The 27432-nt window shown below is 39.8% G+C and overlaps 1 protein-coding gene and 1 long non-coding RNA gene across 15 annotated transcripts in view; both read left to right on the forward strand.

Annotated features, from left to right (window-relative positions):
- LOC109402762 (ras-specific guanine nucleotide-releasing factor 2-like) overlaps window positions 1-27432 on the forward strand; it is an 839143-nt gene that overhangs the window by 615229 nt on the left and 196482 nt on the right. The window lies entirely within an intron of this gene.
- Window positions 305-16868, forward strand: LOC115261202 (uncharacterized). Of its 2 annotated transcripts, XR_009999491.1 has the most exons (3): window positions 1741-2137; window positions 2233-3779; window positions 14638-16868. It is a non-coding gene; the product is annotated as an uncharacterized LOC115261202 (long non-coding RNA). The 2 variants fall into 2 exon arrangements; XR_003894838.2 differs by lacking the exon at window positions 14638-16868 and having other exon boundaries at window positions 305-2137; window positions 2233-5843.

Raw genomic sequence — 27432 nt, forward strand, 5'->3', positions numbered from 1 at the left:
TTCTCTGAAAGTTTCCAAAAACGTGAAGCTCTATGTTAGACATTCTTACGGTAAAACCCCCTTTCAAGAATAGTCAGCCACATGGCAGATTCTTATCACATTTACAATTGCATTGGAATGCAAGAAGAGCAGAACGCAAGGCAGAACGTAGGTATTTCACAAATACATTACCAGGCCATTGCCAGAAGAAAACTCATTTCCATCGTTTTCTCAAAGGCAACCACCACACACTGGTCGACAATGAAAAAGTTAGCAAGAAGTGACTGGCTAGAAAACAGACTGCAACCTATTTGAAGTATCAACATTTTTATAAAAAAAAAAAATAAGATCACAATTTCGCAGAGCATATGCAATGCCAGTGAGCTGGCCTGTGACTTGTGAAAACGATAGCCAAAAACCACCGACATTTCCTTGACTTCCGACAAATGTTTTTATTTTGTGTCCCAAAACTCCATGCATTTTATTTGAAAGCTTTGCAGCATCAGTACAATTGAATTATGATGAAACTATATGAGAAGAAACATGACTGCATAAAAGATCAGAATGAACAGACTGCATAAACAGTTAATCGAATGATCTCCATAACCTCTTAGTTGTAATAAATTTTCCAGCGAATAGAGGCAGATATTTCAAATCAGCACATCAGCAACGCTGATATAGTTGTTGTTACTTTGAACCAATATCGCAAATTATATTAAAGAAATCATGAACATTCGTGGAAACAGACGATTTGTAGAAATGTTTAAAGGATGATAGACACACTGTTCATACAGCAGCAGCGATAAGCTAAATAGCATAATCTGCAGAGCACACCCCATCCATAAATCGATAACCTAGGCCATGGCTAACTTGCGAATGATACCATAAAACAGTTCATGCTGAATAACTCCATCACTCGATTTCACCTCCAGGACAATTGTTCCCCAACAGTCATTCAAATTATTGTTATGAAAATCTCCAAAAATGCATTTCAAAGCCCTTCAAGATTGCACGTGAATTTTCGCAGGGCGTCATTCTACCTACTTTCGCGCTATTCTTCCCTTCCAGACGGTCGACAGTTGAAAGCCGGTCATCACTGTCTTAGTGCGCCCAGCGGAAAATTTAGTCTTGCGTCACGCATACCATGATACGAAAACCGTTCGGCAGCAGACAACCAACAAGACACAGGGTGGTTCAAAACCGCAATGGCGGACCCCACAAACTGCCTTTGTCGATCGATTTTCACAGTTCAGACTGGTTTTTCAGAAACGTTTTATACCATGAATAAAATTTGAGTTACACCAGAAGGTTGGCAATTAATCGATGCTTCATCGTTATGAAGAATGGAAAGATCTACCTCTTATTACTGTATAAATAACCATAAAGATTTAAGGCGCAATGGAAATAATCCAAAATTAACAACCAAAAAACTTGATTTTCTGGAAACCTACAACATTATAACCCGCAGAAAATTGGGCCCCGGATCGAAACCCTTAACGGTTACCTAATTATGTTTTCAGTTGAAAGGATTCAAAGAAAACTCCTGAGATTTAGCGAAAAATGTTCACAATTTTCATGCAGAAACATGTCTTCATAGTTGAATGTTATTCCTACCCAGCCCGATACAACTCAGATCGTGGTACGAACACCAACATGCGCTACCCCGAGCGATAGGTAAAATACCAACGGCAACAACAACTCTCAACACGGCTACGGTCGAACGTACGTCTGTTACCTGCCGGCACTACATAAGCCGTATGACAGGAACGGTTCGGCATCATTCGTTTCTCGGCAGTCAAGGCGATAAGTGTGGCACGTACAAAGTGAGTAAAGAAAAGGAAAATGGTGAAGTGAAAGTATTGGATTTGTGATTCCATAATGGAATGTGCTTTAATTTGTGCTAGAGGAAAAGCAATATTTCTCCCAGGAGGAAAAATTGATAATCACCTATGTGTGAAGTTGTTGGAATGGGAGCTGTTGTAACCACAGCGAAAACGCAATTAGCAGAAACGGGAAACCAGTGAAAAAGAAAAATGGCGGAGACATCCCACGCCTCAAGTGCCAGGTCATAGAAGTGGAATTGCAAATTTGCATTAGGATCAGTTGGAGTAATCTCAGTTTTGCGGGGATTCAGTGCATAATGAATCAAACAATTAAGGTAAGAATTGTGCTTTTTTACGGAGAAAAAGTTATAACTTCTATAAAATTGTAAGTGAATGGTTTAACATGACTTTTCTTTTCTGTTCTTTACAGGTTCACAAAAATCAATTTCCGAATGTCAGTAATGCTGAGGTAAAGCGTGTATTATATTCCGACCGGCAAAGCAATGCCAAATTTCCGACGAGACCGGAGGTGAGAGTTTTCCAAGATGGCGTCCTTCAGCCACATGTGGAGGTTATGTTTGCTGACTCATCAAAAAATTGCAATGGCGTATGGGCATGCGCTCGGCCATGCTCTGTGAGAAAAAAGTTCCTAACCTCAAACACGCCAACCGGCGTGAAGCAGCGGATTCATATGAATTCCATTACATTTATTCTTTTCTCAACGCAAGATAACCACCATCGTAAGTTCTTTTTAAGTTCTATTTCTATTATTTTTGCGAAGGCTTGATGCCACCACTGGAGTTTCTCTATATATTTCTATTTACAATTCGTATCAGACAGAATATCAACCACTAGAATTTCTCTATATATTTCTATTTACAATTCGTATACGACAAGTTAAAACCACTGGAGTTTCTCTATATATTTCTATTTACAATTCGTATACGGAAGTCAAGAACCAACACTGTTATTTCTTTTTAAGTTCTATTTCTATTATTTTTACGAACCAAGATGAAACATCAAAGCCACAGTAATTTCTCAATATTTTCTATTTCCTATTCGTATCAGAAAAAAAAATCAACCACTTGAATTTCTCAATATTTTCTATTTCCTATTCGTATGAGAACGAGATCCAACCACTCGAATTTCTCAATATTTTCTATTTCCTATTCGTATCAGAACGAGATCCAACCACTCGAATTTCTCAATATTTTCTATTTCCTATTCGTATGAGAATCAACCAACCACTAGAATTTCTCAATATTTTCTATTTCCTATTCGTATAAGAACGAGATCCAACCACTTGAGTTTCTCAATATTTTCTATTTCCTATTCGTATGAGAATTTTAAAGATACACAAACTAGACTGTAATTTCTTTCAAATTCTATTTCAATTTTTTTTGAACAGATAAAGAGCCAACCTATCTGTAATTTCTTTCAAATTCTATTTCAATTTTTTTTCAAAACAGATTAAGATCCAACCTTTCTGTGATTTCTTTCAAATTCTATTTCAATTTTTTTTGAACAGATAAAGAGCCAACTTATCTGCAATTTCTTTCAAATTCTATTTCAATTTTTTTGCGGAAATGTTTATGTCTAATACTACAAATCGAGGGATTTGCATGTATACAAATAAAAAAAAACACAATGTTGTTCACTCTTTGACAGTCACACGCAAGTTGAAAAAAAAAGATTTTTCTAGCAAAATGAGACATACGACTTACAATTTGCAAATTGATTGCAATTATCAGTTCTGCTTAGCAGTCGTCATCATATGACCAAAGGTCGCATGAGTGCGGAAAGTTGTAGAAAAGTTTTTAGAAGAAGTCGTCATCATATGACCAAAGGTCGCATGAGTGCGTAAAATTAAAAAAAAAAGTTTCTCATAGAGGTCGTCATCATATGACCAAAGGTCGCATGAGTGCGTAAAATTAAAAAAAAAAGTTTCTCATAGAAGTCGTCATCATATGACCAAAGGTCGCATGAGTGCGTAAAATTAAAAAAAAAAAAGTTTCTCATAGAAGTCGTCATCATATGACCAAAGGTCGCATGAGTGCGTAAAATTTAAAAAAAAAAAGTTTCTCATAGAAGTCGTCATCATATGACCAAAGGTCGCATGAGTGCCAAATAATACAAAAAGTAACTCATAGAAGTCGTCATCATATGACCAAAGGTCGCATGAGTGCGAAAATTTAAAATACCTTCACTGTGGTTTCTTTTTAAGTTCTATTTCTATTATTTTTACAAAAAAGCAAAGTTTCTCCAAAAAGTCGTCATCATATGACCAAAGGTCGCATGAGTGCGAAAACAACAAGAACCACCACTGTTATTTCTTTTTAAGTTCTATTTCTATTATTTTTACGGATTTGAAGTGTCTACATCCAAAAGTCGTCATCATATGACCAAAGGTCGCATGAGTACGAAAATGAAATATACCAACACTGTTATTTCTTTTTAAGTTCTATTTCTATTATTTTTGAATCCAACCACTAGAATTTCTTTCAAATTCTATTTCAATTTTTTTTTGCGAAAGCGTTTACATAACAAAAGCTTTCTGACCGTGATATTATCACTACGGAATATTATTTTTGAGTTTAATGAAGTCTTTTCATTGCGTGATATTATCACTACGGAATATTATTTTTGAGAGTAACAAAGTCTTTCAGACCGTGATATTATCACTACGGAATATTATTTTTGAGTTTAATGAAGTCTTTTCTTTGCGTGATATTATCACTACGGAATATTATTTTTGAGATTGACGAAGTTTTTCATTGCGTGATATTATCACTACGGAATATTATTTTTGAGATAATGAAGTCTTTTCATTGCGTGATATTATCACTACGGAATATTATTTTTAAGATAATGAAGTCTTTTCATTGCGTGATATTATCACTACGGAATATTATTTTTGAAATTAACAAAGTCTTTCAGACCGTGATATTATCACTACGGAATATTATTTTTGAGATTAACGAAGTCTTTTCTTTGCGTGATATTATCACTACGGAATATTATTTTTGAAAAATACTCTTCTCTTGAGAAGTCGTCATCATATGACCAAAGGTCGCATGAGTGCCAAAACAAGAATCACCACTGTTGTTTCTTTTTAAGTTCTATTTCTATTATTTTTACGGATAGCAAGAGTCTACATCCAAAAGTCGTCATCATATGACCAAAGGTCGCATGAGTGCGAAAAAAATGATAGAAACTACCATGCCACTGAAATTTCTTTCAAATTCTATTTCAATTTTTTTTACCATTGAGAATACATAAACAAAGCTTCTCGGATCGTGATATTATCACTACGGAATATTATTTTTGCCTCTAAAGATACCAATGTTTCTGTAATTTCACAATATTACAATATGCATTACAAATTTGCGAGTTCGAACAAAAAGTCTAATCGAACCGTGATATTATCACTACGGAATATTATTTTTGCGGTTATATTTAAAGTCTGTTGAATGTCTGAGATACCACACTATAATTTCTTTCAAATTCTATTTCAATTTTTTTTACAAGGAGAACTATTGAACAGAGTTTCCCGAACCGTGATATTATCACTACGGAATATTATTTTTGTTTAAAAAGATACCAACGTTTCTGTAATTTCACAATATTACAATATGCATTACAAATTTATGGAGTGACCCTTTATGGGTCATTCAGGATACAAACAACCTCTGAAATTTCACAATATTACAATATGCATTACAAATTTGAGTCTTTGACTTATTCAAAGTCTTAATGAAGATACGATAGAAAGAAAAATATGTCTTTGAATTGCGAATATATTTCATCTTGTAAACAAAAGAGTCTTATCGAACCGTGATATTATCACTACGGAATATTATTTTTGCGATAATATTCTAAGTCTACTAAAATGTCTTAGATACCACACTGTAGTTTCTTTCAAATTCTATTTCAATTTTTTTTGAAAACTTTTGTAACTGAAAACAAAGCAAGAAAAATTATTGTATTTAGATTGTAAGCTAGGTTTACGGAATGAATAAAAAATAAAGTAAACTAAAACAATTCCCCGCTATTTGATTGACAAACAAATATCACAATCCCTGACAAGGCTTTAATAAATCGGCGTTTATTGGATGTCCACTTTGCGTCTAGCTGCTGGGGAAGAATATGGTAAGTAAGACACGCGGCAGCGGTTTTTGTTGTTTATTATAGATCGAAAGGAGAAAAATGCGTAGTTTGTCCTTTGTATAATAATTTTTAGTGTGTTACATCAATCTGACAGTTGAGGACCAATCAAAAATTAAGAGTATTGACGTGTCGTCCACAAACTGCTAACTTGACTACAGAGAAAACAGCAAACATGGTGACGTTGTTTTTGAGACAAGAGATGTTGAAAACAATACCTGCCACTGCCCTGTGGAAACTTTTACTGTGTAGTTGTGCATTGGTCGTGCCTCTATTGTGCTGCATTAGAATACGTACGTCGTACATATTGCCAACGATAAAGTCTTTCTAAGCATCAAAGGTGTAAAACTCAAAACAAGAACATGTGTTGCGTCGCGGGTGGTATTATAAGACTGTGATATTGTCGCACTTATCTCCTGGCTAGTACTTAGACTACCCATTTAACTCAAGCTCCTGGATGGGGAAGGGGGGCCAACTCAACAAGCTGTTGTTCGGCTCGCCATTTACTCTGTAGTTCAAGTACGATTCGAGAAACCGTGGAAGTAACGGAGTCCCACTTGTCCGCCCCCATACACATCCTTTCAACAATGTTGTCAGGCGTGATATCTCTACAGCATACCTCCTGCATAGAGCACATGCTCCGCGGTCTCGTCGCAGTCTGCACACTCCGGACATACGGGGGAGCCTGCGTGTCCGAATCTGTGCAGATAACACCCAAAGCACCCATGGCCTGACAGAAATTGAGTCAGGTGAAAATTCGCCTCGCCATGGAGCCTGCTCGTCCACATGGACACGCTCGGTATGAGCCTATGTGTCCATCTACCCTTGCTGGAGGAATCCCATTCGCTCTGTCATTTCAGCATAGACGAGGTTCTGGCGATACGCCTCGCGATACACATACCGCGTCCTTTGAGACCGTGCGGTATGCGCTCACCACCCTAAGGCACATCAGCCTGTGGGTACTCTCAAGTCGCTTCACGTTTCGATTTACCACGAGCGCCTTCGACCATGCAGCGGCGCCATACCGTAGTATGGAGACCGCTACTACCGCGAGCAGCTTACGCTTACTCGAGACTATTGCCAAGCTATTTGACATTATCTTTGACAATGCCATTATCGCTATGCTTGCCCTTTTGCAGGCATATTCTACGTGGCTTCCGAATTTCAGCTTATCGTCGATCATGACCCCCAATTGCTTCAGTGAGCGCTTAGAGTTGATCGTGCATCCACCTGTGGTGACCACTGCCTGCTGTTCAGACTTGCGGTTGTTTACCACCACCACCTCCGTTTTGTGGTGCGCGAGTGCCAAATGTCTCGACCTCATCCAATCCTCCACTATGCCAATTGCGTGAGTTGCTGTCAGTTCCACTTCCTCTATCGACTCGCCGTATACCACGAGGGTAATATCATCGGCGAAGCCGACCAGCTTTACGCCCGGTGGAAGTTTGAGCCTCAATACGCCATCATACGCCGCGTTCCATAGTACCGGGCCCAAGATGGACCCCTGCGGTACCCCTGCGGTGATTTTGTAGCTCCTCTCGCCTTCCTCGGTGTCATAGATTAGCACTCTATTCTGGAAGTAGCTCTCCAATATCCGGCATAGGCTAACCGGGACTCCTAGGTGGTGTATTGCGCACTCATTGGCGGTCCAGCTGACGCTGTTGAACGCATTCTTAACGTCCAGCGTGACGACCGCGCAGGTAGCGGACTCCTGTTCGCTTCTTTTGGAGCGCTATCTCGGCCGTTTTGGTTACAGCCCTAATAGCGTCCACCATCGATCGACTCTTTCGGAAGCCGAACTGGTTATCCGAGAGACCAGAATCATCGGGTTTCTCGGTATAGACCATCAGCCTCGACAGAATGATCCGTTCCAACAGTTTTCCGGCGGTGCCCAGCAGGCAGATAGGTCTGTATGCCGACGGGTCGCCAGGTGGCTTCCCGGGTTTGGGCAGTAGAACCAATCTTTGCCTTTTCCACCTCTCCGGAAATTAGCCTCTGTCTAGGCACATCTGCATAGCCATTCTGAACATGTCAGGCTTAGCCTCGATGGCCGTCTTGATGGCTAATGTCGGGATACCGTCCGGACCCGGAGCCTTGTTCAACTTAAGCGACTTCGCTATTGCAATGAGTTCGTCGTTCGTCACCGGGGCTACCTCGCTATGGCCGGTTTGGCTATAGGGAAGGGGGCCCATGGTCTTGTATCGTGGCGTGGGAACAGCGTTTCCACGATCTTCTGCAGCATCTCTGGGGAGCGTTCTGGGGGTGCTGACGCGCCCTTCGTTTTGGTCATGACTACTCTGTAGGCATCACCCCATGGGGTCGTGTTGGCTGCCTGGCAGAGATTTTCGAAGCACGCCCGCTTACGAGTCTTAATCTCTTTATTCAGTGCCAGTTTAGCCGCCCTGTAGGCCTCGCTTCGTTCAATTCTATCCACATCGGTACGAGCCCTTTGCATCCTCCTTCTAGCTCTTAAACAGAATGCGCGGAGTTCTGCGATTTCTGGACACCACCAGTACACCGGTTTGCGTCTATTTCTGGGTAGGGATCGCCTTGGCATAGCGGCGTCACATGCACGGCTTAGGGTTCCGACAAGATCATCGCTGGATAGATCGTCGGTGTTACTCTCCATAAACAATCGCTCCACAAATGCCGGCTTATCGAATCGCGAGGTCAGCCATCCCCGATGACGGTCGATGACCTTCGGCTGTGGCCGTCTTCCTCCGTGTTCCACTCTGTATCGAATCGCCAGATGGTCACTATGCGTGTATCCATCGTCGACCCTCCAGTCCGAGCTAGGGTTTAGACCCGGGCTCCAGAAGGTTACATCAATGATGGACTCTGCACCATTCCTACTGAAGGTTTTTTTTGTCGCCTACGTTCGCGACATCCACGTTTAGTCTAGCCATAGCTTCGAGTAAGGCCCAACCTCTCGCGTTAGTCAAGCGGCTACCCCACTCAATCGCCCAGGCGTTGAAGTCTCCACCGATGACCACGAGACTCAATCCCACCATTGCGCTTGTTAACGATTCCAGCATAGAGGAGAACTGATCTATCGTCCACCTGGGAGGGGCAAAACAACTGCAGTAGTATACCCCGTTGATCTTCGCTATTGCGAAGCCCTCGTGCGACGTGGAAACTATTTCCTGGACCGGAAAACGACCGGTTGTACAGATCGCCGCTAGCTTGGCCTTATCCGCTACCCAGTTTCCGTTATCGAGAGGGATGCGGTATGGGTCCGATAGTAGTGCGATGTCTGTACTTGACTCCGAGACTGACTGCCATAGCAACTGTTGTGCGGCTTCACAGTGGTTCAGGTTTAGTTGTGTAACCTGCATTATCGTTTGGAACTTCGACCTCCTCGCGAGCCAGGACATTTAGGCCCGCCCGTCGTGTGGCCCTTGTTCGCCGTGCAAATCAGGCATTTTGGTGCAGAGTTGCACTCCCTGGCGATATGGCCTTCTACTCCACACTTCCTGCAGAGCATACTCCGGTCTGGGCCTTTGCATGCCCAGGACTTATGCCCTTGCTCAAAGCACTTGAAGCACGCCACTGGCGGCTCGTATATGCTGAGCGGGCACACTGACCAAGCTACCTTGATCTTCCCGACTGAAATCGCCTTATTCGCATCCCCTACGGGGAGTTTGAACGCGGCAATCTGCGTGCCAGCCGGACCCTTACGCAGGCGGATCGATGCACTTGGTACATCTATCTCACACTGCTGTTTGAGTGCGGCTGCGAGCTCCTCAGCGTCGGTAATCTCGTCCAGGTTTTTACACTGGAGAGTTGCCTCCGCCGTTATGGCTTTTACCTGCACCTTTTCGCCAAGTACCTCTTGGGATAGTGCTTTGTAGGAAGTACCTTTATTGGCTGCTTCCTTCTTCAGCACTAGCATCATCTCTCCCGTCCTGGTGCGCCGGATGTTTTTTACATCCGCGCCCAACGGTGAGAGACGATTCTTGCCTCGCATGGCCTTCAGCACCTTGGCGTATGTGTCTGCCTCGGTTTTGAAGACCAACGCGTCACTTCTCGCTCGTTTGCGGGCTGGTTTCGTAGTTCTCACCTTCTTCTTTTTTCCTACCGTAATCCAAGGGTTCTCCTTCCCTTGGTCCGGTTGGCCTCCGTTCTTCCTCTTGTTGGCTTGCTGGGGCTTGGTTTCCCTGTCCCTTGCGCGCTTCGCAACCGGCTTAGCAGCCTGGTTACCTACGCTAGTCTTCACCTTCTCTTTCTGCGGCTTTGCACCCGACTCTGCCGGACGCTTCTTGGGCCGCGTCTCCTCAGCAGGTTCAGAAGGCTCAGCAAAGAGGAAGTTGTCCGTTTGGGTGGACCGCTCTTCCCTGCTCGCATCAGCAGCACTGCGCTCTTCCACCAGGAGGTCGTACTCCTTCTTGGCCAGAGCCAGTGATTTGCGGAGCTTCAGCAGGCCCTGTTTCAGGTCCTTGCTGATGGTTGTCCGCCCACTCGTGTAGCTGATCAGCTCATCCAGCTGTTCGGCAACTACCAACATCTTTGGTAGCCCGCTCCTGTTGCGGTTCAGCACCCGCGTGAGGTCCACACCGGTCATCTGTGCTTCCTCCGTCGGCGCTGTACCGCTTCGTGCACCACTTTCTCCACTTGAACTTCCTGCCGCTGGTTCGCTGGTGGGTGCACCAGCCCCTTGGAGTGGCGATCTAGCCAAGCCTCCACGCGCGAACGGGTTCAAAGCTGCTCCCTCAGTTACTCCACACTCGACCACGTTGTTACAGTTGTTGAATTTCGAAGTCATGTCTGTTGGGCCCCCCTTAGAGCCGCTATCCCTCACTGTAAATGAAGTAGTCGCCAAGGATCCTGGTAATTATCTATGCAAGCAGCGAGGCCACCCGAGGGTTGGCCCAGGCCCTTATGGGGACTGAGCTCAGAGCCGGATCAGCGCTAATCAGGAGTGTTCATCTGAACCTACTTCCACCCAGATAGGTGTCTAAGCTGGGCACAGATCAGGAACGTACTTTAAGGCCATGCCACGGTTTTATGGGGCGGAAGACAGCGTCGACATTAGCCTATCCGCCGTTTCAAGTCAGTGTCACCCGACCTTACTAAGAGGATAGAATGCCGTCGCCATCAGCTCACTTGTGCATAGTTACCTTAGCGTGTACCATCTCTTTTACCAATTACTAAGCATGACCAGTATACCATAATCAGGAACTTACTGGCATCGTTCCTGATGTGCCCGAGGCACTTAAGTATATACACATATATAACTGGGCTGTGACACTTTGGAAGTGGTGCCATATCGCTTGAACAGAGTTGCTTCCGGCTGTGTGGAATTTCTGAAGAGGACCAGCAGAGCCCACTGCTGGTCCCCCACCACGCCTAGGCTTACTCCGCTTGAGCAGTTCGTATGTGCCGGTGCTCGGTCACCTCCCGGTGCCAAAGGTGGTAAGTCCACACTGATGTGTGGATATGGTTCGCTTAGGAATGAATCCTAGGCTCCCACCTGTAAAGCAAAATATTTACATCTTTGCAAACGTTGATTGGTGGACACGGAATACACCCGTTACACTCTCGAATTTTTGAGTGCTGCACTATCTTGAGCGGTGCAGAAAAAGTGCTACACCGGTGCAGCATGAATATCGATAATGACAATAGTTTTATACTATTTATACATTTGAAGCATATTGACATTTTAAAACGTTCACAATGAAGAAGTAATGGGCGACAAAAAAATCATATCTGCTGCACTGGCATGAAAGAAATTTGAACATCCTTATAATATTTTTTATTCAATTGTCTGAAATTTGAAGATTTGAATAACATATTAGTAAAATACTTTAAAAAAAAAAGAGACACGGACACGTTCAATGCTATTCAGTGAGCTATTTGCTCTTTGATGGAAGCACGCACTAGACAACGGACTAGCATGCAACGCCCAGTGGCACAGCCGAAAACTTTTCCTGACAGCTGCGGCGGGAATCGAACCCGCGCATCTAGCACGATGCGACTATAGGCTTGGTGACCTTAGCCGCACGACCACGAAGCCACACGCTTTTGAAAATCGGTTGATTTTTCTATGAGGTTCTTTAGATGTATTCAGGAATCCAATACTGTTCTTATTTGAACCACCTAGAGCTGATTTCTTCACCTCGGCATAATGCGTAAGCCAGGCTACCCATATAGCTAAACCTGGTTTAAGGCCTAAGCCAGGGTGAAGAAATCGCCCGAAAGATTTATGATGTTAAGGTAAGTGTTTAGAACGCTCACAATGAAGAAAACATAGTCTTAAACCAAAATAGCGTAGGTACAAATTATTTGAGGTTACGTACCTATAGATAATTTGTTATGTACCCACAAATAGCCGGGTAGATGAGATAGGAAGAAATGTATACCTAAATGATGTATAAAATGCGCAGCTCTCTGAATGATCATCATCATACGTCTTTCTGGAAGTGAAGAGTGAAGTTTTCAAATAGTGCCCTGATTCGGAACGATTCAGGTACCTTTATTAGGTATCAATAGCCGGGTGGATATGATGATAACTTTCGAATTGCCTACCCAAAAGGTGTATAAAATGCACAGAATTCATACTGGCTATCATCATTTGGGTTTAAGAAGTGAATCTTGAAGTTGTTCTTGTGAAGTCATAGTCGAATATCAATAGTGTTTATGTTATAAGTGATCGTGAAGTCTAAAACTGATGCAGCTGTTCAACAAATTGGTGATTCAACGAAAAATGGCGGAGATACACCACGCCTGAAGTTCCAAAAAGAGAATTCCCAAATTTGTGCCAATCCAAGTAGGAGATTCAGTGCATAATGAATCAAACAATTAAGGTAAGGATTGTGTTTTCTACAAAAAAGTTATAACTTCTACAAAATTGTAAGTGATTGGTTTAACATGACTTTTCTTTTCTGTTCTTTACAGGTTCACAAAAATCTATTTCCGAATGTCAGTAATTCTGAGCAATGCCAAATTTCCATCGAAACCGGAGGTGAGAGTTTTCCAAGATGGCGTCCTTCAGCCACATGTGGAGGTTATGTTTGCTGACTCATCAAAAAATTGCAATGGCGTATGGGCATGCGCTCGGCCATGCTCTGTGAGAAAAAAGTTCCTAACCTCAAGCACGCCAACCGGCGTGAAGCAGCGGATTCATATGAATTCCATCACAATTATTTTTTTCTCAACGCAAAAGTACCACCATCGTAAGTTCTTTTTAAGTTCTATTTCTATTATTTTTGCGAAGGCTTGATGCCACCACTGGAGTTTCTCTATATATTTCTATTTACAATTCGTATCAGACAGAATATCAACCACTAGAATTTCTCTATATATTGCGCGCAAACCCCAAAATTTTATTCCCACCTTTGGGTTTCCGCGCCGAAGACCCAGCGCCAGATTCGGCGACAAAGAAAACGGACAGCAGTCGCCGGACAGTTGGCAATCCTGATATTTGACGGCGGCCGCCCGGTAGTCATGGGAGTGGATTGTTGTCACGTAAATAGATCTTTTCGCTGAAAATGCATGTGTATTGAGTTATTGTTGACAGATTTTCGGCAGTGTTAGTGTGAAATTCAGCGTTTTTATGTATCGCATAAGCCTTCGCTGGAAATAAACGTCATGTTGTTCAGCGAAGCCAGGAAAATTTTCAGTGAAAAAAGCAATATTTCTATTTACAATTCGTATACGACAAGTTCTAACCACTGGAGTTTCTCTATATATTTCTATTTACAATTCGTATACGGAAGTCAAGAACCAACACTGTTATTTCTTTTTAAGTTCTATTTCTATTATTTTTACGAACCAAGATGAAACATCAAAGCCACAGTAATTTCTCAATATTTTCTATTTCCTATTCGTATCAGAAAAAAAAATCAACCACTTGAATTTCTCAATATTTTCTATTTCCTATTCGTATGAGAACGAGATCCAACCACTCGAATTTCTCAATATTTTCTATTTCCTATTCGTATCAGAACGAGATCCAACCACTCGAATTTCTCAATATTTTCTATTTCCTATTCGTATGAGAATCAACCAACCACTCGAATTTCTCAATATTTTCTATTTCCTATTCGTATAAAAACGAGATCCAACCACTTGAATTTCTCAATATTTTCTATTTCCTATTCGTATGAGAATTTTAAAGATATACCAACTAGACTGTAATTTCTTTCAAATTCTATTTCAATTTTTTTTGAACAGATAAAGAGCCAACCTATCTGTAATTTCTTTCAAATTCTATTTCAATTTTTTTTCAAAACAGATTAAAATCCAACCTTTCTGTGATTTCTTTCAAATTCTATTTCAATTTTTTTTACAAACAGTGAAAGATCCAACCTTTCTGTGATTTCTTTCAAATTCTATTTCAATTTTTTTTGAACAGATTAAGAGCCAACTTATCTGCAATTTCTTTCAAATTCTATTTCAATTTTTTTTGCGGAAATGTTTATGTTTAATACTGCAAATAGAGGGTTTTGCATGTATACAAATAAAAAAAAACACAATGTTGTTCACTCTTTGACAGTCACACGCAAGTTGAAAAAAAAAAATTTCTAACAAAATGAGACATACGACTTACAATTTGCAAATTGATTGCAATTATCAGTTCTGCTTAGCAGTCGTCATCATATGACCAAAGGTCGCATGAGTGCGGAAAGTTGTAGAAAAGTTTTTAGAAGAAGTCGTCATCATATGACCAAAGGTCGCATGAGTGCGAAAAAGATAAAAAAAAAGTTTTTAAAAGAAGTCGTCATCATATGACCAAAGGTCGCATGAGTGCGTAAAATTTAAAACAAAGTTTCTCATAGAAGTCGTCATCATATGACCAAAGGTCGCATGAGTGCGTAAAATTAAAAAAAAAAAGTTTCTCATAGAAGTCGTCATCATATGACCAAAGGTCGCATGAGTGCGTAAAATTAAAAAAAAAAGTTTCTTATAGAAGTCGTCATCATATGACCAAAGGTCGCATGAGTGCCAAATAATACAAAAAGTAACTCATAGAAGTCGTCATCATATGACCAAAGGTCGCATGAGTGCGAAAAATTAAAATACCTTCACTGTGGTTTCTTTTTAAGTTCTATTTCTATTATTTTTACAAAAAAGCAAAGTTTCTCCAAAAAGTCGTCATCATATGACCAAAGGTCGCATGAGTGCGAAAACAACAAGAACCACCACTGTTATTTCTTTTTAAGTTCTATTTCTATTATTTTTACGGATTTGAAGTGTCTACATCCAAAAGTCGTCATCATATGACCAAAGGTCGCATGAGTACGAAAATTAAATATACCAACACTGTTATTTCTTTTTAAGTTCTATTTCTATTATTTTTGAATCCAACCACTAGAATTTCTTTCAAATTCTATTTCAATTTTTTTTGCGAAAGCGTTTACATAACAAAAGCTTTCTGACCGTGATATTATCACTACGGAATATTATTTTTGAGTTTAATGAAGTCTTTTCATTACGTGATATTATCACTACGGAATATTATTTTTGAGAGTAACAAAGTCTTTCAGACCGTGATATTATCACTACGGAATATTATTTTTGAGTTTAATGAAGTCTTTTCTTTGCGTGATATTATCACTACGGAATATTATTTTTGAGATAATGAAGTCTTTTCATTGCGTGATATTATCACTACGGAATATTATTTTTGAGATTGACGAAGTTTTTCATTGCGTGATATTATCACTACGGAATATTATTTTTGAGATAATGAAGTCTTCTCTTTGCGTGATATTATCACTACGGAATATTATTTTTGAGAGTAACAAAGTCTTTCAGACCGTGATATTATCACTACGGAATATTATTTTTGAGTTTAATGAAGTCTTTTCTTTGCGTGATATTATCACTACGGAATATTATTTTTAAGATAATGAAGTCTTTTCATTGCGTGATATTATCACTACGGAATATTATTTTTGAAATTAACAAAGTCTTTCAGACCGTGATATTATCACTACGGAATATTATTTTTGAGATTAACGAAGTCTTTTCTTTGCGTGATATTATCACTACGGAATATTATTTTTGAAAAATTAATTATTTTTGAAAAATACTCTTCTCTTTAGAAGTCGTCATCATATGACCAAAGGTCGCATGAGTGCCAAAACAAGAATCACCACTGTTGTTTCTTTTTAAGTTCTATTTCTATTATTTTTACGGATAGCAAGAGTCTACATCCAAAAGTCGTCATCATATGACCAAAGGTCGCATGAGTGCGAAAACAACGATAGAACCTACCATGCCACTGAAATTTCTTTCAAATTCTATTTCATTTTTTTTTACCATTGAGAATACATAAACAAAGCTTCTCGGATCGTGATATTATCACTACGGAATATTATTTTTGCCTCTAAAGATACCAATGTTTCTGTAATTTCACAATATTACAATATGCATTACAAATTTGCGAATTCGAACAAAAAGTCTAATCGAACCGTGATATTATCACTACGGAATATTATTTTTGCGGTTATATTCAAAGTCTTATGAATGTCTGAGATACCACACTGTAATTTCTTTCAAATTCTATTTCAATTTTTTTTACAAGGAGAACTAATAAACAGAGTTTCCCGAACCGTGATATTATCACTACGGAATATTATTTTTGTTTAAAAAGATACCTACGTTTCTGTAATTTCACAATATTACAATATGCATTACAAATTTATGGAGTGACCCTTTATGGGCCATTCAGGATACAAACAACCTCTGAAATTTCACAATATTACAATATGCATTACAAATTTGAGTCTCTGACTTATTTAAAGTCTTAATGAAGATACGATAGAAAGAAAAATATGTCTTTTAATTGCGAATATATTTCATCTTGTAAACAAAAGAGTCTTGTCGAACCGTGATATTATCACTACGGAATATTATTTTTGCGATAATATTCTAAGTCTACTAAAATGTCCACACTGTAGTTTCTTTCAAATTCTATTTCAATTTTTTTTATAAACTTTTGTAACTGAAAACAAAGCAAGAAAAACAATTGTATTTAGATTGTAAGCTAGGTTTACGGAATGAATAAAAAATAAAGTTAACTAAAAACAATTCCCGCTATTTGATTTACAAACAAATATCACAATCCCTGTTATGGCTTCAATAAATCGTCGTTTATTGGATGTCCACTTTGCGTCTAGCTGCTGGGGAAGAATATGGTAAGTAAGACACGCAGCAGCGAAAATGCGTAGTTTGTCCTTTGTATAATAATTTTTAATGTGCTGAGACAAACGTGGAGATGCAGCGATTCGCCGTCTTTATAACAACGTTTGTCTTACTAACATTCCCTCCCATCCTCGATAACCGTAAGGACGTGGCCGGCGCCGTTATTGACCCTATTAAAGTTGAGAGCTCTCGAACTGTGTACATTGAGAATAGTAAGCTAGTCCCAAGCCCTATTCATTGGTTCCTTGTGCAATTTCGATTGCTCTAGTCAATCACGGAGTAGCAACTACGAATTCTACGGTCTTCTATGCTCATGCTCATGCTCTAGCACAGGTTTGAAAAATTGGGACAACTTCACAGCATAACCTGCTATGATCAGACTTTCTTAAACATGGACATCAGAGTGCAGTCACGGTGCTCCATTTTCCGTTATTATAAAATAAAATATACCATCAAAACCTGATACGTCATTCTCCTTATTTATCGATCCTACACCTCTGGACAAATTTTTAAAATCATCGTTGGGCGAATTTTTTAGTTACGCCCTTTTAAAGGGCCTAACTTCTGAAAGATCGAGTTTTCTATAAGATAGCACCACATTTCATAACAGATTCATGAATTGAAGGCATCAATAACAGAAATTATCATGAACAATATTGAAGTTTGGTAGTATGCATCCATATGAATATCGTTAGAGTGCATTTTGTATCAAAATTTGTCATTACATCAATATACGGTAGAAGTTCTTAGGGCCTATAGAAAGCAAACATTACATTGGTGTAAAAAAATCAATTAAAAGTATATTGTATTGTGATTCCATATGTCAATACATGTTCATATTACTCTCCGTCAAGGCGATAGTATTTACATGCTCAGCACCAACATTTTAAAAGGACGTAACTGATCTTCAACACAATATCTTCTCCCATAGTTGTAGATCGAATCTCATCGTTCCCAGGACACCAACAACCATTATCGGAAAGAATTTCCTCCGTCCAGTAGTGGTTGTACATTGCATCGGAGAGATAAAGGTTTGGTTTCGGCAAGCAGGTTCGCTATTTCGAAATGTTAGCACCGATAAATTAAGAGCGTACACTCTCTATATAGCAAATCTGCCTTGAAAACAATAGTCAAAATTTGTCAAGGGCAACCACAAATTAGACAAAGAGAAATATGTCTGTGTGCCACATATCTTAATTTATAAGAATAGAAATTCAAAATATCGAAAGACCAAAAGTCGGAACAGGCAACAAATAATCAAACATTATATTCTGGGTGAAAATTCTTTCTTCTTTTAAAATATGTAAGTAAGACCTTTTGTCCCTACTTATTTAACTTTTCTTCACTCTATTGTCATTAATGTTTTATTGCATTTCTGGAGCAACATTTGAAAAGGGCCCAACAAGTTTTGTGCCTTTTTTACGAAATCTCTTCGAGGGCCCAACAGCAGCTCGCCCACGCAAATGAACACCGTTATCCGAAAGATCGATGTTTGTTCTATCTGAAAACGGTCTTAGCTTGTGTGAATAAATTGAAAAAAAGGTGTTGTTTTGGAAAGCAGTAACGCGCTCTAGAAATGCTGAGGCTAAGAAAACAAAACGTAGAAATGCAAAAAAAAAATCGAAGACAATATTGCGCGTTTCGCCGTAGATTATCACACAAAAATGTTCAAAATCGTCAATAGAACGCCGCCAGTGCATCATATCTTGTTCGTGTCTTCTACTATAAATGCGTAAATAGCTAATGATTGACCGCGCAGAAGACACTGAAACGATTAAATGTAACCGCGCATATCTATTTACATTTTGCATAACTTTGCGCGATAATTTTTCTTGTAATGTATAATAGGTCGAAAAAAATAAAATTAGTAGGGACAAAAGGTCTTACCTTACTTGATACTTGATTGGCTACAACTCGTAGCGGTGAGTCTACGCCGAATGATGTATCCGCCTCCACTGACCTCGGTCCCAATCGCTTCCAGTCGCCCTGAACGTTTAGAGTCCTTAGGTCCTCCTCAACTGCAAAAAGCCAACGTGTGCGCGGCCTCCCACGAAGCCGATGACCCCTTCCTGGTTCTCTGCTGAATATAATTTTAGCTTGTCGTTCCTCCGGCATACGAGCTACGTGTCCAGCCCACCGCAGCCTGCCGCATTGTATTCGCTTCACTATATCCATCTCTTTATATACCTGGTACAATTCGTAGTTCATGCGACGCCGCCAGATGCCGTCCTCCAGTTTACCGCCGAGTATTGTTCGCAGCACTTCACGTTCGAAGACTCCAAAGGCTCTCCGATCAACTTCTTTTAACGTCCACGTTTCATGACCGTTTAAAGCGACCGGGAGAATCAGAGAATTGTACAACGCGAGTTTTTTCTTCGTTTGCAGCCTGCGGGTCCTCAGCTGGTTTCGCAGACCGAAAAAGGCCCGATTTTCAGACGCAATCCGTTTTTTCACCGCGCGGGTAGCATCATTATCGCACGTCACTAGAGTTTCAAGATAAACAAATTCATCCACAACTTCAAACTTTTCCCCACCTAGCACCACTTCGTCACCACTACCACGGCCGGACCGACGTTGAACACCAGCAATCATGTACTTAGTCTTTGGGGTGTTGATCGTAAGTCCAATCCTCGCAGTCTCCCTCTTAAAAGGTACGAACGCCTCTTCCACGGCCCGACGGTCGATTCCGATGATGTCGATATCGTCCGCGAAGCCCAGGAACATATGCGACTTCGTGACAATGGTTCCGCTCCTGTGCACACCAGCTCTCCTTATCGCTCCTTCCAGTGCTATGTTGAACAGTAAGTTCGAAAGAGCATCGCCCTGCTTCAGTCCGTCAAAGGTTACGAACGATGACGAAATTTCATGGGAAGATTCAAATATTACGTCGATCGTTTTTCGGGATTTCTAGACCCCCCTCCCCCCTCTGTCACGCAATTTCCCTATACCCAATATATGTACTGTCACACTTTTCTAGACCCCGAAAAAAAATGTTGTAAGAAGAAAATGAAGCTTATTTAGGCTGACACAAATTTCGATTTTCCCTCATGTAACACCCCCCCCCCCCTCGGATTTTTTTGTCTGAATTCGACATTTTGACGGGGGACGCAAATAAATTATTTAGGAAATTTAAAAATTTTAAAGTGAAATTAGAGTCATCGAGAGAATTTCTCAAGAAATCCAATGAGTTTGACGATTTTGCCTAATTGTTTGGGTAATTTTTCATGAAATACATTTATTATTTATCATCCCCCCGCTTGACAAGTCAACAAGCAAAGTGACAAAAAAAGAAAATGAGATTTGTTCCGGCCTTATTGTATTTTGTAGGAAAAATATGAAAAATTCAGTTTTTATTTCTTTAAGATAAAATTTTGACCTGATTGTGAAATTTATGCCATTTAATTCTGCACAAACCAAAGATCGTCAATATTTGCAAATTTCACAGCTTACGGGCTGATATTTCCACAAGAAACAAAATTATATTTATCAAAGATATGCTCAAAACAAGTTACGGCATTAAACTCTTCACAAATATGGTTCACAAGACCATAATAAACTTATAGTATGTGCTTATAGCCTTATTGTCCATTCACGCTATATTTAAAATATAATTTTACTCAAAGTAATTTTTTATGAAAAAATATTTCCTGGGATCGTTTTTTGCATCTACAATTCATTAACTCAAGTGTCCCAACTTAATTCATATCGAAACCTGGATTATTTTTGGAATTATTAGCAGTTTTTCCTCACAGTAGTCGGAAATTAACAGTCATAAGGCTAACTCCTCATAATAAACCTAAAATAAGATAGTTTTTATAAATAAAACACTGAAAACCATATAGATTATGGAACTATAGGTGCGATACGAGGGCCCATATAGCCGAGGCGGTAAACGCACGGGTATTCAGCATGACCATGCTGAGGGTGACGGGTTCGATTCCCGGTCGGTCCAGGATCTTTTCGTAAAGGAAATTTCCTTGGCTTCCTTGGGCATAGAGTATCTTCGTGCCTGCCACACGATATACGCATGCAAAATGGTCATTGGCAGAGGAAGCTCTCAGTTTATAACTGTGGAAGTGCTCAAAGAATACTAAGCTGAGAAGCAGGCTTTGTCCCAATGAGGACGTTACGCCAAGAAGAGAGAGAGAGAGAGGTGCGATTCTATGATCACAATTAAAAAACTTTCGAGTAGATCCACATTTATTTAAAAAATAGTTAGATATTTCACGCCATCAAAACACATCTAATGAATTTCGTCAGCAATAGTCCATACAGCTTTCGAGCCACGATTATTTATATTGTTCTGCATCAAATCAATGGCTACTTGTATACCAACACTATTCGTATAGTAGCCTTCCCGTATGCGTATTTGCCGAACTAACGTTGATGCGAAAACAACTTTTTTGACCTTAAATATCTATGCAAGCCTTTGATTTTCCATGAAACCCTTCAAAGGCTTACCATAGCTATATTGGAAATTTTAAAACACTCATGGAATATTTTACATTCCTTAATCAACACAACTATTCTATACCGCGTAATAGGTGGGTTTGGTAATTATTTATTCCTACACAAATCGTTAATCTGACAATGATTGGTTTTTGCTCAATGTGTGCAGAAAAAACTGGCACTATTTACGAATTCAGACCAATAGTTCATCTAAAAATATAAAAACAGCAAATTTTATATTTTTCCTACAAACTACAATAGATAAGCTTCAATTGCTTCTAACAACACTTTTTCCAAGTGACATCGTTTTTGAGCGGCAGCAGGTTGAAAGTGTACCGATTCTTAAGTGCGCAGGCTTTACCTATTGAGCAAGATCTTGATGGTATGCCTAAGATAAGAAGTAAATTCGAGATTTTTTCTGACTTTAGCATAGAGCCTGGGAGTAGTTTGTTGTCTCTCGCTATTAGCGATGTTTTCCTAAAACACTTTTGAGTAACTTGAGATTAGCAATATCTTCGATAGATGATGTGGACGTTTACAGTGTTTATGTGTTTCCGAAATTTATTAGACATTCCGCGGAATTCCGTTTGATTTCGTCAAAATCTATTTTTTGGAGACGAAATTTTTAGAATTTGGCGAAACGAAACGAAATTCAAAATCATAAATTTCGCCTGGGTGAATTCCGTGGAATTCCGCGGAAATCACATTTTCCTCGTGCTCTTTCTTTTTTTTGCGGTGGATTCGTTTTTCGGCTACTCTTGCTTCCCTATATCGCTCCCTGCTCTGCCGGGTCCCCGACACCAACATCCGGCTTCTGGCAACATTCTTCTCGTCCGTTACTCTCTGGCACTCCTCGTTGAACCACCCGTTTCTAGGTCGTCTTTGAGCAGTACCTATCACCTTCCACGCTGCTGTACTAATCGCTCCGTGGATAGACTGCCACAGAGTGTTGAGATTATCGCTCTCGTTGATCTCACTTATCCGCTCGTCCAGCTTCTGGTGATAGTCAGCTACCGTACCGTCTGCTGAAAACCGCTGGATGTTGAAACGCATCGATCGCCGGTTCCTAGAGTCCGACACGGTTGATAACCGAGCTCAAATCTTACTAACTACGAGATAGTGATCTGAGTCGATGTTGGGACCTCGAAAAGTTCTAACATCAATTACGTCCGAGAAATGTCGGCCATCTACCAGCACATGGTCGATTTGGTTGCAAAAATCGCCGTTTGGGTGTCTCCAGGTGTGCTTGTGGATATCCTTGCGTGCAAAGTAGGTGCTACTAATGGCCATCCCCCTGGCGGCAGCAAAGTTGACTAATCTCAGGCCGTTGTCATTAGTGACGGAGTGAAGGCTCTCCGTACCGATGATTGGACGGAAAAAGTCCTCTCTTCCGACCTGTGCATTGGCGTCACCGATGACAATCTTAACGTCGTGTTTTGGGCATTCTCCATAGGTCTTGTCAAGACATTCAAAAAACGCATCAGCGGTTTTATCGTTTGTCGGCGCATAGACATTGATCAGGCTGTAGTTAAAGAATTTGTCCCGGATCCTCAATACGCAGATCCGTTCGTTGATCGGCTTCCACCTCATAACTCACTTCATCTGTTTCCCGATCACCATGAATCCGACCCCATGTTCTGCCTTATCGCTGCCGCTGTGGTAGATGTTATATTTGAACGATGTGTTGGCGACGGGATCCACCGCCCTGAATTCACGTTCACCAGTTTTGGGCCACCGCACTTCCTGTATAGCAGCCACGCACACACCAACTTTCTGCAATTCACGAGCCAAAAGGCTCACTCGTCCAGGTTCATTTAAGGTCCTGACGTTCCAGGTACCGAGTTTCCAATCATAGTCCTTATTTCGTTGCCGGGTCGGTTTCCGAGAGTATCGTTCGCATATTCTATTTCTTACTTCATTTTTCGTAGTGTTGAAAGGTTTCGACAGGCTACCTTACCGGGGTCGCGCTGCTTACATCGCGTTGGTGGGACTGCCACCTTAGGTATAGCTGACGCGATACAGCATTTCATATTCAGCCGCTGGATGCCAGAACAGACGCTGTTTGAGCCGCACCTCCTTGGTGAACAGACGCTCGGGACGTACCTCCTCAATCTAGCTGAAGTCAGAAGGACAACAGTGCCCAGGCTGCACTACCAGCTAAGCACACAACTCTTAGCTGGCGGTCTTTGTCATCGCTTGACCCGTGGAAGCATGAGGTAGGAACTTGTGAGGACCAGAGCTATGTTGGACGCTCTCCTTATCGACTCACCGTTTTGCAGCCCAAAGGTCTTACCTACATATAAAAAAAAGAATTTTCATGCAGCATTTTATGTGTGATTATTTGAAGCATGATTCGACTTTTTGTCTTTTGGCCTTTCAATGTTTTGGTTTTCTATACTTAAGCCGTTTGGCACCCAGACATATTTTTTTTTGTTTAATTTGTGGTTGCCCATATTTGACTATTGTTTTAAGGCATATTTGCTTTATAGAGAGTGTACGCTTTTAATATATCGGTGCAAACATTTCAAAATGGCGAAACTGCTAGCCGAAACCAAACCTTTATCTCTCCGTTGCAATGTACAACCACTACTGGACGGAGGAAATGCAATTCTTTCCGATAATGGTTATTGGTGTCCTGTTAAGGATGAGATGCGATCTACAGCTATGGGAAAAAATATTGTTTTAAAGATCAGTTACGACCTTTTGAAATGTTGGTGCTGATATACATGTGAATACTATCACTATGACTGACAGTAATATGAACATCTATTGACATATGGAATCACAATACAATATACTTTTAATTGAATTTGTTACACCAATGTAATGTTTGCTTCCTATAGGCCCAAAGAACTTCTACCGTATATTGACGTAATGACAAATTTTGATACAAAATGCACTCCAACGATATTCATATGAATGCATACTACCAAATATCAATATTGTTCATGATAATTTCTGTTATTGATGCCTTTAATTCATGATTCTGTTATGAAATGTGATGCTAACGGGTGGTCACTAAATAACGGGAATGCTTTGAATGTGCTCTTAAAAATATATGATCTTTAAAAATGGCAATCTGAATTTAACTATCATAAACGTTTAACAATGTACGTCCATGGAAAATATAAAATTTAAGAAAGTTGAACGTAGTAATTTGTACAGTATTTTTTGCAGTGATGTTGGAGCAACTGCTTTGTACGACTTTTCAGAGTTTACTTTCACGCATTTTCTGCGTCTGTGAAATCGTTGGTCAAAATAAATGGTTTCTCAGCTACCTTTAGCATCTACACACTCAAACAGTAATAAGAAAAAATGGGGATACTGACTTGTTTTTTTTGCTTTGGTTGTAGCCTTTTCCCGTAAATGACATTTATAGAAATTTCCAAAAAATGTTATTTTTCTGTATCACCAAATTATGCGAATGTACGAGAGTAACTGCGGCATGGGAGCGTCTGCAACGAATGCTGGCAACAATCCTGAATGGACGGAGGAGACTATCATTCGAAGAACTTATACATCCAACATTAGACAATATCAATAGGAACCAAAAGATTCAAATTCTTAAAATGTTTGTAAACTACGTCACCTTCATCAATAATTGTGATAATGCAGTAGACGTCAATGAAATGGAATTTTATCTCTCAGTTGAAATGTAACTAATTGCTCTGTAATTAATTTTATACAATATCAACGAAATATACTAAATTTTGAAGGTTAAAAAAAAAAAAAAAAAAAAAAAAACGTGTCGATGTAATTTGTGCACTGCGGTTCATTGTTGAACTTTTTTTGTGCTATTTTTTTTAAAACGAACCATTTACATCTTGTTCAATGTGTAAATGTGATTTGATGTAAATATTTGTTATTTAACAAGGCATTCTATTGATTTATCCAGCCCATGTCACAAAAGAAGATTTTATTATGTGAAATGATATCATGCTTATTGGTTTTGCTAGTTTTCCTCTATTTCCTTCAGGATCTGTTTCTTGGGATGCCGAAATGTGGAATTCATTCAAAACCGGGCGGGTTCTAGTTTTATAATGGTTTACTATTAACTTTTTTTACGGTTGTTTTGAGCAATCAGTAGAGCCGTCCAAGGCGTTTTGGTAGTGCTTCCTGTTTCAATGTCGTTTTTTGCAGAACAGAATAAGTTGACACAAAATAAAAAACACGCTGACTTTGTGGATATATAGGCGATGGTTTTGTCTAAAAAATGTTTACTCTATGGATGCTTCTATTGTTTTTAATCAGCTGCTAAAAGCATTCCCGTTATTTAGTGGCCACCCGTTATTCTATAGAAAACTCGATTTTTCAGAGGTTAAAAGGGCGTTACTCAAAAATTCGCCCAACGATGATTTTAAAAATTTGTCCAGAGGTGTAGGATTGATAAATAAAGAGAATGGCGTTTCAGGTTTTGATGGTATATTTTATTTTATAATAGCAGTAAATGGAGCACCGTGGCAGTTTGATGAAAAAGTTTTGTTTAAGGGCTCCCCCAAACCGACGCGACTGTCGCCGGCGACAGCGATTTTTCAGGTGTGTGAACATTGAAGCCCAGTAGTGCATTTTCAAAAGCACATATAGGAAAAACCGAGCATCGTTTTGTGTTGAAATTTTTAACGATTGATTACTTACTGGTGATAATCAATCGATAAAACTTTCAGTGCGATTCGATGTTTAATCTTTTCCAATTGTACTGTAGAAAGTGCAAGGTTCGGCTTCAATGAACCTTCGCCTGAAAAATCGCTGTCGCCGGCGATAATAGCCTTGGTTTGGAGGACCCTTGAAACTACATACACTCAAATTGTAATTTATGATTGCCAAGAACGTTGTACGCAACTTGGTGCAGAACTTGATTTTTTCAGCACTTATCTTAATTTTCCAACTCGGCAAGCCTCGTTGGATAAATGTACGACACGTACTGTAAAAATCTTCATTCTGCACCTTGTTGGGTAAACTGCTATTATTACTATAATTCCATACTGGGGTATACATTAGCCTGGTACACGGTTTATATGAGAAAATATAAAAAATGAAAAAAACTCCAACTCCTGTATACTTTTTGAGTTCCATTTCAACTGTGCAAAATTTCAGATCGATCTAAGAAACTATATTTTAGCGCCAGCCATTCTTAGTTTTTCATACGATTTACTATGGGGAAAATTTATTTCTTCAAAGAAAAATCGCTTGAAGTCACCCATTGATCCCTAAAAATAAATCGTTGAATGATTTCTGTAGATAACTTTACGAGGAATCAGACCTCCGAAGACCGCAAAGCGATGCGACATTCGTGGAAAAAGTTATTAAGCCTTACCCGATCGATAAAATGACATTTTATTATTTATTGTTATTCCTTACATGTTAAACAGCGTTAGCATGCCATTCGGTTTTCGGTCAATAACTTTTTCCACATACCTCAGATCGTTTTGCGGTCTTCGGAGGGTTTGTTCCTCGTAAAATTTCCAACAGAAACCATTCATCGATATATTTTTAGGGGTTAAGGGGTAACCTGTGGTGATTTTTCTTTGAAAAGGTGATTTTCCCCATAGTAAATCGTATGAAAACTTAAAATGGATGGCGCTAAAATATAGTTTCTCCGATCGAGCTGAAATTTTGCTCAGATGATATGGGACCAAAATGAAACCCAAAAAGTGTACAGGAGTAAAATGTCTTTTTGTGTCCCACGCTAGTATACATATTGCGCATTTCTCACCCCACTGGATCCCTATCGCAGTTTTTTTTTCCTGTAGGGGTACAAAACCACTGCGACCATTAATTGATCTATTGTGGTAAGACCCAGTTGCTTTATGCAGTACATTAGTACACTTACTTGTATTAACAACTAACAATTTTTTTAAGCCTGCATTAA

Source organism: Aedes albopictus, chromosome 3 (genome assembly GCF_035046485.1).
Source record: "Aedes albopictus strain Foshan chromosome 3, AalbF5, whole genome shotgun sequence".
In the NCBI taxonomy this organism is placed as follows: Eukaryota; Metazoa; Arthropoda; class Insecta; order Diptera; family Culicidae; genus Aedes; species Aedes albopictus.